This window comes from Homalodisca vitripennis, chromosome X, assembly GCF_021130785.1.
Source record: "Homalodisca vitripennis isolate AUS2020 chromosome X, UT_GWSS_2.1, whole genome shotgun sequence".
NCBI lineage: Eukaryota > Metazoa > Arthropoda > Insecta > Hemiptera > Cicadellidae > Homalodisca > Homalodisca vitripennis.
The window spans coordinates 64,435,247-64,448,637 of record NC_060215.1 but is presented as its reverse complement, the minus strand read 5'-3'; positions in this window follow the sequence as shown (position 1 = coordinate 64,448,637).

Below are 13,391 nucleotides of genomic sequence, written 5' to 3'. Positions count from 1 at the left end.
CATTAATCCAAAACTAATGTCTCGATGATTTTCTAAATGCAGAGAGATCGTTATCGGTCTCTAGTACCCAATGTCACCGAGATCACCTAATTTCGGTGGAAGAATACCGTGCCCTAAATTGAACACTTGTAGAAAGGACCTCGATAAGATTCAAATTCAAATGGCGTATTCAGCCGATCTACAAGTTGTAATAAGCTACGTTTGGAGAAAGTAACATTCAACTAAAAACGTAGCTGCGTCCGTTCACTAATACATGTCCATCAGGTCATGCACTAAAAATATAATATAAAACTAAGCATTCATGCAGATATATCAACGAAACACTAACCAACATTTTGTAAAAGACTACATCCAGACTACATACAAATTTAACTAAGAATTACAAATCAGTGTGCATTAGTTCAGGTTCCTGCACTGATTTAATGTATAACGGGTCATGCACTAAAAAGAAATATAAGTATAACTAGAAATATAAGATTAAAACTAAAACTAGGCTCCATTTTGTGAAAGGCTACATCTAAGAATACAAAACAGTCATGATATGACTAAGAGTAATGACTAATATTGTTATCAGATAGAGCACTGTGCACGCTCGGGTCCCACTACTGTCAGCACTTGTCTCGGCTTTATGAATATTACTTTAAAAAACTTTTGTTGAGATGTTTGACCTAAAAATATATAGTTAATATAATACCGTAACACAATTAAGCTTTTAATACCACTTTATTTTGTGTCAGTATATTTATTACTTAACACAATACAATAATATTTTAATAATATTAAGGAATGTAAACCTATCACACAACACTTTTGGTACGATTTCACTTACACTTTGAGGAGAAATTATATCTCATTATTAAGATCCTCAATTTTTTGTGAACAGTTGCCAGATATCTCAAGATCAACGGCTTTCATAATGATTAATAGCTGTCCACGTGGTAGTGTAATTTTTTTAACTAATGCTTCCTTAGTTCTCATATACTTCAGAATTATTGAGTACCAACCCATCACTCAGAATCTTCATCTTTTTGGTTTAGTTGTTTCATATAATATCTAGACAAGCTACAACGAATTGCCTATTAGACGACATTAGCACTTTAAAAAATCTATAAAATACCGCACAGTGTGAAATAGAACTAAGGTGTGATTGCTAGGGATGATTGCTTGAGATAGAATTCCATTCCTGATCGCTCAGGCCATTGCGTGGTCTGTAGATTGCGTTCGATGTCAAAAATGTGTACGATAATTGTTATCTGTAGGAGACATAAAGTCGGCAATGTCGAGTCGATTCATAATTAATCAGTGATTCGAAAAGATATACTGTATTATAATGCACAGTAACCGGCAGAAGGATAACAATCGAATGGTTTAATTTTAGCAACGATACTACTCGTATTATAGTACGTACGCATAGAGCCTGCCTTTTTGGGCCATATTTCTCTAGTGTTTTTACAAGTTTCACTGTAATATATTTTATCACTTTCTTCGGAATCTTTTTTTTAGTTTACATATATTTCTTAATTTCTTATACAACATTTGTCGCCCCAGAAATCTGCCACCTTTGGCAGTTATATGTATCCCTAGGAACGACTGGATAACACAACGAGGTGACATTAAATTGCCGTAGAGAAGGCAGTAGTATCCCTTCCATGTGTCTGGGATATGTATATATATATTTTTTTAAATTTATTTATATATGACCGAATATATGAATATGGCGGTCCTAGCTCACTTTTGGTGCGGATAGAAAATAAATGTAAAATCCTGCCCAAATTACCGTGAACCAATGCTGTATGCTCTATGGAAATAATTCCCAATCTCGGTCTAAAGTACTATAAATCTACACCACAAATTTGATTTAATTATTATATAAATAAATATATATATATATATATATATATATATATATATAAATGAATATCTAAATAATATATCGAACAGTCCACTAAGACCTATTACAGTTTAAAAAATTTTTATTACACTCGAACACTAATTCTGCAACTGCATTAACTTCCATACATTTTAAACCAATCACGAACAACATCAGCAAATCTCCTCTCTACGGCGGAATGTTTTTCAAACGGATAAAGTTTCTACATTACGTTCGTACGTGTCCTATTTCAAGGCCCATTCAAAATGACTTTTTATCGTCCGAGTTGATACAAACTTGGCTGATTTGTTTCGTGTCGCCTAATTTTTTTCATTAAAATATTGCATTCGTAACAAGTGAAGTCACTTTTAAATGAGAACGTTTAATTCACTAAACAAATTTTAATTGGTAGTAATTTTAAATTATTATAATTTAAAATATAATTTTATAATTTTATTTATTTTAATTTATTAAAATCTTGTTCAGAGTTAAGCTGTTTTCACAAATTAACATCACTGAGGAAATTGTGCTATGTGCATGTTGCAGTTCCAAACAAATTAAAAAACTTAAAGTCTGTACTTTTTGAAATATACGAATAATTAAACAGTACAGATAACAATACTTTAGCTAGCTTAAGGTAATTAAATTAGCGTGTATTAATATATTATAATTGTACTCAATTTTCATTTTATTAAAGGATAATAATTATTTTTAAACGATTATCATGAAAAAAATATAAAAACCGTACACTACCACTTCACTGAGTTATTTATATGGTATGTTATCTGACCAAACTGCAGTTAATATTATAAGGTCTGCTCAATAAATGAAAGGGGTAAAAATTATTTTATGGTAAATCAAATCTATAAAACCCCTCTACGAGGATAACAGTGGTGTCAGGGACTGAATTTACGACTTGGCACATTTTAACTACACGCTTACTGAACCTGCAACAAACGAATATCTATATACACAAAAGTCAAATACCATTGTTTGACTGATCACATTTTCTTAAAAATATAATTTAGGCCATGAAACTTGGCACAAATATACCTTGTTGTCTATTCAGTCATTAACTATGTTAAACATAAAAAGTATATGATGTTATGCATGTTTCCTTCCTCTGTTTGACGAAGGGGCTCGCTGGCTTCTGTTTACCTACTCTCAATCCCTAAACAGAGAGCAGACGCCTTCGTGATCATTGTTATTACAATCGGGTCCCAGATAAATAGTATTAAAGGGCATGTTTATGCGGCCAAAATCTGTACTACCATGGATATAGTTGGCGAGGCTCACCTATATATAAGCCAAATACCATTGGACCACGAAACTTGGCAACATCCCGTAAGTAAGTTAATCATTACTGGAGTGTTATGTCTTAATATCCAGTATCAGTACCTGAATAAAAGCCATACCTCAATGAAACGTGTTTTACCCTCATCTTTTCCTCCGTTGTTCAATCATCCTGCAAGCAGCCTCGGAAAAACCCTTGGAAAAAAAATGCCTCCATGCATTGTACAAGAGAACTGTTAGTGACTTTCGGTATGCTGAATTTGCCCGGGGTGGGATCACATGTAGAATTAAATCCTCACAAGACTACCAAATATACATGTCACATTTATATGCTGTTATTGCTAGCAGTCTCAAAATCCTTTGAAGTCACCTTAGAAAGCTACGGAGTAATTCTTCAGCAATAATCCAAATGAAACTTGATAATGAAGTTATAGACGTTCCTAAAAGTATTTCTGACCTCTTCACCAAGTAATTTTCAAGTATTTACTCTGAAGCACAAAATAGTGTTCCTCAAATAATGATACATACAGTATCAGAAAAATTTCGTCTATCACTAAAACTTCCGAAGGGATCAAGAAAATGCTTGAGCAGTTCTGATCTAAACGAGGGTTGCGGTATAGATGGTATCCCATCCAACGTGGTGAAGAATTGTAGTGGACTACTTAGTCTAATTGACCTTTACAATCTCAATCTGAAGAGTGGAGCTTTTCTTGCAACATCGAAGACCTGGCATGTGGTTGCCATTTTCAATGATGGAGTCAGACGATAGAAGAAATTGGAGATTCATAACTATTCAGTCCTATATCTCCAAGGTATTCGAGCTGAATATCTTGGAACATATCAAGCCCTTCTTTTATGGACCGAATATCTTCAGGAACAGCATAGATTTCCTCAGAACGCTCAACAGTTTTCAATTTGACAGGATTCTGCGAGTTTGTTTTGTCCGAGGATCTTCAAGTTTATTCCATTTATCTCGAGTTAAACAAGGTGAGTCATAACCATTTGATTGCCAAATTCTGCTCTTACGGAATTGTTGATCCCTTAATATCTTGGAATGACTCATATTTGAAGAATAGAATATCTGTATTACATTTTCTGTGAAGTGAGGTGTTCCTCAAGGGTCAAATCCTGGGCCCCTTTTTTATTCATTCTATTTCTGAGAGACGTGAAAGACGTTATTGATATGAGATTCCTGCTCTTCGCTGATGTAAAATTTTTAGGTTCTGAGTGACGAACTTGATGGGATCGCGCTGCAGAAGTAAACAAGACTGAGTGGTGCAGAAAAATGCTATGCTATATGATTCAAAATGAAAGTGATATAATTTACTAGAAAAACTACTGTCGTAACAATCCATTATACGATTTCACATAATACATTTTCGTGCTGTACGTTAATAAATGACTTCAGCGTTTTTCGCAACACTTTTTTTAACATCTGAATACCCCATAGATTGTATATGTTGGGCATCTAAACTCATTACGCTTCCCATTAGAGTTTCCGATCTGGCCTATATATTGCTATTCTTCTCCAACTTTAAAATTTGATAATTAGACAGGATTCTCGAATACTTATCTATTGTGTGGTTCCCGCATCAGCAACATCACATATCTCGACTTCAAGGAATACAGATAAGATTTTGAAGCTCTTAGGATACTACAGTTGATATTGTGCATGTTACCTACCTCAATTAGACGAAGGAGCTGACCTACCATTCTTCACATCTCATTACGCACTAACTAGGAAGCTGAAATATTTTATAATTAGTGTTTAAGGGCCATAGTTAAAAGATCAATTGTCATTACAAAATTTAATTCTTAATGTTATTAAAAAGTCCTCTTTACTTTTATTTAGTTATTGCAATATAAATTTTATATTTTGTGAGATATGTGAAAAGATTTGTGGGTATACACGGGTCATACGTGTTAGTGCACTATCAGTTAAGCCTGCATAAGTCCACGGAGGCAATCAGTTTCGACCTTCTATTAATACAACAGTACGTCAACTAACTGATTGGTATGATATATATTATATATATATATATATATATATATATATATATAATTTTTCAATAAACATTGAATCACAAAAAGTACTTGCTCCGCCGGGACTCGAACCCGGATCTCTCACTTGCCGGATGAATGTGCTACCATTACACCACAGAGCCATCACTTTTTACGATTCAATTATTTTGTATTTGGCCTTTTCTTTCACATATGCGTTTAAATAACCAAACTAACATATGATCGGAAGACCAAATACCTGTCAAACGACTTTTGTTTACATTATTCAAATGTGTATAAATGGCAATAGCCTTATTTAATTTTTCAATAAACATTGAATCACAAAAAGTACTTGCTCCGCCGGGACTCGAACCCGGATCTCTCACTTGCCGGATGAATGTGCTACCATTACACCACAAATATATATATGAGTTAGTAGTTTTCTCACCTTAGAAAACTTTATAACCATTAGCATTACTACCAAGCGGTAGTTATAAAGCGAAAAAGTATAAATATTTCTAACATGTCGTGTGTATATGTGTGCGTGTATGTATGTGAAATTAATCCCAATAAAAACAATCTTTTAAACCCAGAATGGGGATATTCTGCTATGGAAACAATATAAACTAGATTGCTACAATATATATCTTGTCCAAATTGATTGGAATAAGCCATAAGCTTAATTGAGTCATTTATCTAAAGTCAAAACAGCAAGAAGTAAGGATTGTTTGCTTTAAGAGATAAGGAGCTTACAGAGGATCATAACTGTCTCCGTGATTGTAAGTGTTTGCTTAAATACAACAGCTTTAAAAATCTGAATGCCCTAAAGCCTCTTTATTTACACAATTGTAGAGATAAGGTGCAGTAGTCCACGTAATGACATAATTATGTCATTTACCCTTAACTTCAGATATACAGAATATTATTATTTTATGGTATAATTTCTTCACATTCTTAAGCTTCTTCATAAGCACATTAAATCGTTATTTGGACCTACCATGAAAAGCAGATACTTCTCAAAAGCCGAATTCTTTAAGGATGAATAATAACAATTAATAGACTTCATAATAAAAATAACTTAAAAATTACGTACATAAACAATCCGCATTCCTTTCGGTTCATAAATAACAGAGTTTATAGAATTTAACGCAATATTTCCATGTGCAGCTTACCGAGTGTTCCTTTAGTTAAAACAAAATTTGAATCATAACTTGCGTGAAGATTCACCAGTGAGAGATCCAGAGGCCACTCCAGAGGACCTATGGTATGGTTAAGTAGGGGGGGGGGGGGGGGGGGGGGGGGGAGTGCTGAATAGTGTTTAAAAGTACGAGCTATATAACTAGCATTTCGACTAATGGGTTCTTAGTATGGTTTACTTTTAATACTTAATGTAAATATAAGGTTAAAGTGCAATATCATATACACAGCTTTATAGTATTCTAAATAGTTTTAGTTTAAATTGTTACCAGGAAGTTAGATACTAATGTATATGGTTTCTAATTTACTATTTTGATAAACAACCTTAAACTAACATTATGTTTCGAAAATTTAAATTGCTAAAATAATGTACTAGAATTTTGAAGACATTCGTGGTCAGCTATCGTCCATTTAGGATAGATTGACTGGTTTATGTTACCACAATTGTTATTCACGAAATTGAGTTTCAAGTTCAAGTCCTCCCTTGGATTGACGGGACGCGCCGATAGTTCCGCAGAACCAGTCACGTGACCACATTGAAGCATTGTCTTAATAGAGATCAATAAGTAGGATAGATAGCAACCCTCGAAACCAAAATTCCAATTTTCGTAACACAATTGCATTTGTACGAAATCAATTACCCTATCAAACAAGAAAAAAGTTAAAAGTAATTTATTTACATAATTATTGTGCTTCTTGACCGATTTTTAATTTTTTATAAACGTTGGCAATTAGTTGCACTATTAAGGCTAGGCCCCAAATAAGCCTAATCTTACCCAAACTTTGAATAACGCGTATATCTCACCTCAATATAAATTATCGGCATATTAATTATATTTGTATAAACCTTTTAGGCCACGTAAATTAAACTTGTACGGTATGTTACCGCTTTTCCTCCTATATATTAGTTTTACAAAACTGTTTCCTGGATTAAGCGAGTGTTCGATGAAAAGTGTTTTTTCTCAACGGGACCAAATATCAACTTTCTTAATAACCAACACTTTTCAATAGCAAACCTCCTGAGTGAATGTAAACAGTGGGAGCAAGTAAATATGTAGACTGTCTCTTTTAAATGTTTAGAATGACATGTTTGGCATAATCGCGTATAGTGACCTCAGCTATTGTTAATATTGCTATTTTAAATATCAGACTGCAATTTCGATATACTGTTGGATGAAATTGGTAGCATATTAATACAGTATATAGCCTTAATTACATGATAATAAGGTTTTAGTATACGTACATGCATCATGCTCAGAGCTTGTGGTTAGATATTAGATGGAATTTTGAAGCATTTGGAAAAATAACAAATGTGGATGGTAATATGTTGGATATTTTTTAGATTTATAATACGCATTATTTTATAATTCTTAAGTATCTGAATTATCAGCATCTAACTCTCACATCAACCATGAACAATTCGTTGTAGGTGCGTATGTACTGATTTCTATATTCAAACATGTGGTTAATATTTAATATTCTTTCCTAATGATGAATTCCTAACCAACTACAATCACACCTGGTTAATATTGTTGGTACATACTCGGATATTAGTAAGCACAGAGAAGTAACTGTCGTTTATTATGTGGTGGTTTATTACTCAGTACTGCAAAACATTCTCGTAAATATCCTAATAAAAATGTAATACTCATTTTTATGGATGTGAATCGAGATCTCAATATTGAAAGCTGCTTACAATTCCAACAGACTGCAATACACTTCGAGAATATGTCGTTTCATATACGGGTAAATAACGAACTAAAAGTACACTTTATTTGCTTGTTCAACACAAGAGTCTCTACGCTACGCCAATTTTTCTTCATCTTGGTAGTGAAGTAGAGTACATTTTGTGCTTTTATGTGCAGTTGAAAGTAGACTTAAAATAAATGACCCTTATTAAGGATACTGGAAACGTACAACTGTCGAGAAGTACAATGTAGACAACCCAAATGTTTTAAAGATACAGATTAATATTTATATCTAGGTTGTAAACGTCTTCTTGGTCTTTTACAGATATCACCTTAGGTGAAAAAGTTCACATTCTTAACGATGAATTATTGTTTTCAGGATATTTCCATTAATTGTTAAATAATAAACAATAAATATACTTGTACCAATAACATTGTTTCTCGGAACAGTTTAATATTCTGAATAAAAATGCACGTAGACTTTATTTACTGTACAATAAATATTTTTTTTAAATACTAACAAAATCCCAATTTACATTGTGCAAATTATCATAATGATTTACATATATAATTAAGTATTATATTGAGTACCGCCACAACTTAAAAATTATGAAAGTTTAATTAGAAAAGAGTTTTTATCTATTTTTTATTCACTCATGCAAAAACGTTTATTATTGATAAAAATTAGTATAACATTCAATATACTTTCTAGAGTAACGATCAAAACCTGTCATTCTTCAAATACATGCCATCAGTTTTGATGAGACATGTGCTGACGTCACGTCGTAGTCGAGTTCTGAGGCCTTGTTATCAAGGAGTTGTTGATATAACCCTTTGGGTATAGCTACCCTTTGGGCATAGCTACTAGTTCTACAATGTCAGGGACGTCTTTCAAAAATGGTATTTTGACCACTAACAATCAAGTGAACAATTTATATTGTGCACTTTGGGTTAGTTGGGTTTTTACGTATTGCGTAGTTGAAAGGATATTCATACTGCTATGATTATCTACTGACAAAATCGTCACACGACTACTAATACTCAGAGAGTAAACAAATATTAAAGCTACCGCTAATGGGATATCAGCGGCTGACGATGTCTTCAAACGGCCACTAGAAAGATTGGTATCGACAATATACATTTTTCGGTATGTAATGATCTATTTCCAAAATCATTGTCCAGTTTAGTTGGAAAATGTGTGTTTTAGCAATGGGGGCATATAAGGTGTGGAAAATAGGCATACGTAGCCATTGAAACATTTAAATTTTATTCAGTGAAATGTTTTTGGACTGAGCCCAATATCATAGTAATTGTATCATTATCAAAATATTATGATAAACACTATAAAATATTTAAAAATAAAAAAGTTAATGTATATGTTTCATTTTAGGGTTTAGCCTGTATAAAAATTTAAAAACGTACGTAGGATTTTGTTTTAGTTTTAATATTTTTATTTAATAGAATTTTTGTTTGTATATCAGATTTTTATATACCCTCCTTAATTTTTTCAAAATTTTAAATAATCCTAAATGTGTTGTGCTGGATCTAAATATGTTAAACTATTTCACTCATAGATGCCTACGTTTTCAATTACGATCCAGCAGTAATCTCTGAGAACTGTAAAACTATAACTCTATCATCACAATATAAAACGACAGTCGGTAAAACAAATTAAAAAATATTGCGCGCGCGCGCGCGCGCGCACACACACACACACACACACACACACACACACACACACACACACACACGCACGCACGCACACACGCACGCACGTAGCAGCCGAGCAGTACAGACGCTCTTATCAGTTGTTCCCGCTTCTTGATTATCAGTCATGAGTGATTGTAACTTGTGCAGCGATCCTTTACCGGAAGATATTGATGATTGTGCATTGTGCTCAAATTGTAAATCTAGACTTCATTTTGAGTGTGCAGAAGTTCAGATAACCACATGGAATCGTATGGGTGAGGACAGAAGAAATAACTGGAAATGCAAATCCTGTAAAAGTAAGTCTGTTAAAACTAAGGACATTAGTCAAGACTTTATTTCAAAAATGCATGCTGATTTCTTGCAAAAGATGGAGGATACTATCAAACAACAGTTTTCTAAATTTGAGGCAAGGAATAAATCTCAATTAGATGAGTTTAAGACCTCCTTGGAATTTTTTTCAAAAAAGATTGATGACTATGATAAGGAAGTTAAAGGATTTAAAAAAGACATGAATGTTCTATCTGAGTCGCAGAGATCTCTTGAATTAAAAAATATGGAACTAAAAAATGACCTAAATTTATATATGACCCAATTTGAAAATTTGCAACAGTACAATAGAAACAAGAATTTGCAGATTGATGGAGTTCCAGAAGATAAGGGGGAACAAATGAAACCTATAGTTGACAAATTGGCTGAAATAATTGGGGTAGAAATTGATTTCAAAAGTGACATTCAGACTATGCACAGAATACCATCCAGGCGAGATGATAGGCCCAAACCCATAGTTGTGCAGTTTACTAACCGTCAATTAAGAGATTCGTTCTTAAAAAAGAGTAAAAATGCATCTAAGTTAAAAGAAATTAAGTCTACTGATTTTGTGCCAAACGTTCCAAGAACTAATGTGTATGTCAATGAACACTTGACACCTTACTTCAAAGACATACTGTTCCATTCTAAAAAGCTGAAAGAACTGGGATATAAATTTGTTTGGGTCTCTGAGGGTAAAATTTTTGTGAAAAAATCCGAAAATGACAGAAAAATAAGGGTAACTACTATTGGCGATTTGAAGAAATTGGGTCTGGACATTAGGGAGTGAAACTGAGATGCATTCAGGTGTTAATTATATGTACTTTTGTTGGTTCTTTTATGGTTAATCAAAATTTAAAATCAGATAATTTAAATATATTTTGTATGAACATTAGGAGTGTGAGAAAACATTATAATGAACTTATTGCTTATTTAAATTGCCAAACTAAACAATACAGAATTATAGTATTGACCGAAGTGTGGATTAAGATTGGAGAAGAGGACAGGTATTCCATACCAGGTTACAACATGTTGTTCCAGCCGAGGCCAGATAGATAATCAAGCAGGTGGAGTTCTTATCTACGTGGACTCTGATATTCAATGTACCCACAGACTTATCTTGCTGCCGACTGCGGAGCTTGTCAACATCATCTTTCAGATAACTTACAACAATCTTCCTTTTAATCTGTCATTGTTTGGAATATATAGGCAATGTAAATTTACTTATAGACAATTTAATTATGATTTCGAAAATATTTTAGCTTTAAAAAATGACCCCACGATTATTGTAGGAAACATGAATATTTGTACTATAAAAAAACATGGTTCTGGTGAGGAATATTTAAACAAAGTATTTTCTTATGGTTTTGAAAATTGTATCAATATTCCTACTAGAGTTGTGCATAATTCCGCTTCATGTCTGGACCATGTACTAATTCGCAACTCCCGGGGTTTAAATGTAAAATGTACTGTTTTAGAATTAGATATAACTGATCATTATGGTATAGACATTGAGTTATCTGGAGTGTTAAGTAATAAAAACCGTCCATTATTTTGCAAAATATTAAATAAAATATTGTTTACTAGGCAACTAAGGTTAGCAGATTGGGGCTTTATTTTGAATGATGCAAACATTGATACTGATCAGGCTGTTTCTAAATTTTATGAAATTTACACCAGATGTTATAATGCTTCTTGTACATTGAAAAAACTGAGTAGTAAGAATAGAAAGCGAAATGAATGGGTAAGCAACTATTTAATACAATTAATTAATCGTAAAGCTGAAGATTTTAAAAACTATTTGAGAAATAAGGATGACACAATTTTAAAAAACTATTACACACAGTTAGCAAAACAAGTAAAGAGACAAATTAAACATGAAAAGGTGAATAATTATTCTAATTTGATTGATCAATGTGAAGGCGACTCTAAACAGTACTGGAATGTGGTAAGAAAGATGGTAAGGAAAAAAAGAAAGTGCTTAGAAAAGATTGAAGTTGAGGGTAGAGAAATGCATGTAAAAGGTAATGAATATGTAATTGCAAATTATTTTAATAGATACTACAGTAATGTTATATCTGAGTTAAGGTTTAATGAATTTGGTGAGGATTTGTTTTTTGAAGAGCAATATCAATGTGAAGTATTTTTTGAGCGATTTGAATTGGAGTTTGCTGATGTAATAAACACAATTAATAAAATGAAAAACAAACGTAGTTGTGGTATTGACGGAATTAGTATTATAACGGTTAAGGAGAACTTAGATGTGCTTGCACCAATATTTTATAGTATTTATAAAAGGCCATTAAGTCAGGGCAAAATACCAGAACAGTTTAAAATAGCCACTGTAGTACCAGTGTATAAAGCGGGGGATGATAACGTCTTGGCTTCATATAGGCCAGTGTCATTGATAAGTACCGTTGCCAAAATTTTTGAGGCCTTAGTCAAAGATAAATTAACGAAATACTTGGATGAGAGGCTAATATTTTCTCCTGATCAGTTTGGTTTCCTGCCGGGTAGAGGTACCGATACAGCGATTGAGAAACATGTCAGCACTATTGTGAATGCTTCAGATAAGTATAATTATACATTATCTGTATACCTTGATTTGAGGAAAGCATTTGATGTTTTGGATATTGATATTCTTATTACGAAAATAAAAAAAATGTGGAATAGGAGGTTCAGCTTTGTCCTGGTTGGAGTCTTTTTGTAGGGGTAGAAAACAGACTGTAAAGATAAATGAAGTGTTTAGTGACATGGTTGAACTAAAATACGGGACAGCACAGGGAGGTGTCCTAGGACCAGTTATGTTCTTGATATTTATAAATGACATGTTACGTATTCAATTGAATTCAAGAATATTCGCATATGCCGATGACACTGCCCTTGTATGTTCAGCGTACAGTAAGGAATCGCTAAAAAGAAAGATTGATAGTGATTTGAGTAAAATTTCGACATGGTTAATTGAAAACAGAATGTTAATAAATACAAAAAAATCAAAATGTTTAATATTTTTTGACACTAACCAACCTAGGGAACAGCTGCAAAATAATTTTGAATTGTTATGTCACAGACATAGTTGTAAATATCAATGTACATGCTCCAGCATAGAGGTCGTAGAAAAAGTGAAATATTTGGGACTTTTAATTGATCACAAACTTAAATGGGACCATCATATTGATTATTTAGGAAAGAAGTTGAGAAGAATCAAACTATGGTCTATACCACATGAGAAGTTGTCTAAAGGGCCAACACTTGATACAGCTTTACATATCGTGGTTTGAAAGCGTGCTGAGGTATGGGATATTACATTTTGGGGGTACATATCC